The sequence below is a fragment of the Austrofundulus limnaeus genome, unplaced genomic scaffold, assembly GCF_001266775.1.
Source record: "Austrofundulus limnaeus strain Quisiro unplaced genomic scaffold, Austrofundulus_limnaeus-1.0 Scaffold130, whole genome shotgun sequence".
Classification (NCBI taxonomy): Eukaryota; Metazoa; Chordata; class Actinopteri; order Cyprinodontiformes; family Rivulidae; genus Austrofundulus; species Austrofundulus limnaeus.
The window spans coordinates 1,479,225-1,480,590 of record NW_013952532.1 but is presented as its reverse complement, the minus strand read 5'-3'; the positions used below and the strand labels follow the sequence as shown (position 1 = coordinate 1,480,590).

Genomic DNA, 1,366 nt, shown 5'->3' with positions numbered 1-1,366 from the left:
CACAAACACAACCTTCCTAGGCTTCAATATTAGTCCTGAACAAATATCCATGGACCCCTCCAAAGTGTCCGCAGTATTAGATTGGCCCCTTCCTCAGAATCGCAAACAACTGCAACGGTTCTTGGGATTTGCTAACTTTTATAGGAAGTTCATCCGTAATTACAGCTCTATTGCCTCACCCCTTCACGCATTAACTTCCTCTAAGGTTCAATTCATATGGAATGATTCAGCAGATCAGGCTTTCAATAAGTTAAAAACCAAGTTTACTTCAGCTCCCATCCTCAGATTTCCCAACATTGATAAACAGTTCATCGTGGAAGTTGATGCTTCCAACACTGGTATTGGAGCTGTCCTGAGTCAACGTGCTGATGATGATAAAGTGCATCCTTGTGCGTTTTATTCTAAGTCTCTCTCCCCAGCTGAACGCAACTATGATGTGGGCGATCGCGAGTTCCTGGCAGTCAAGATGGCCCTAGAGGAGTGGCGGCATTGGCTGGAGGGGGCTAATCATCCGTTCATCGTTCTGACAGATCATAAGAACTTGGAGTACCTCAGATCAGCTAGGAGGCTGAATCCTCGTCAGGCCAGGTGGGCTCTATTTTTTGGATGTTTCAACTTTACTCTATCTTACAGACCCGGGACCAAGAACGTTAAACCGGATTCACTTTCACGCATCTACAAAAAGGAACAGACCAGTGACTCGGTAGACTTCATCCTACCTAACACTGTTCGCCTATCCACCACACAGGTTGAGAGGGAGGTCAGGGAGGCCCACCAGGCTTTTCCACCACCAAGGGATTGCCCGAATGACCGCCTGTTTGTACCAGATCATCTGGTTAATAAGGTATTAACCTTCTGTCATTCGTCACCTCTGTTTTGCCACCCGGGCATAGGAAAGACCTTGGACTTAGTCAAAGCCCAGTTCTGGTGGGGTTCCTTGAACAAGGACGTTAGAGAATTCGTTGGGTCTTGCACTCAATGCTCCCTGGCTAAACCCTCTCGTCGTCATCCAGCGGGTCTCCTTAGACCACTTCCCATTCCTCCACGTCCATGGTCCCACATCGCCATGGATTTCGTCACTGGCCTGCCACAGTCTGGGGGTAAGTCTGTCATTCTCACAATAATTGACAGATTTTCCAAGATGGTTCATCTTGTTGCCCTTGAAAAGTTACCATCTGCCAAGGAACTCAGTCATCTTCTGATTAAAGAAGTATTTAGACTTCATGGGATTCCAAGAAACATTGTATCTGATAGAGGACCTCAATTCATTTCCAAGTTTTGGGCTGAATTTTGCAAATCTCTGGGCATTGAGCTAAGTCTCTCTTCAGGTTTTCACCCCCAGACTGATGGCCAGTCGGAGCGAGCT

At 46.9% G+C, this 1,366-nt stretch overlaps 1 long non-coding RNA gene across 1 annotated transcript; it reads left to right on the top strand.

The window, feature by feature from the left end:
* Positions 1 to 483: 483 nt before the first annotated feature.
* On the top strand, positions 484 to 949 carry LOC106522513 (uncharacterized). Its single transcript, XR_001310795.1, has 2 exons — positions 484 to 588; positions 749 to 949. It is a non-coding gene; the product is annotated as an uncharacterized LOC106522513 (long non-coding RNA).
* The last annotated feature ends 417 nt before the right edge of the window (positions 950 to 1,366 follow it).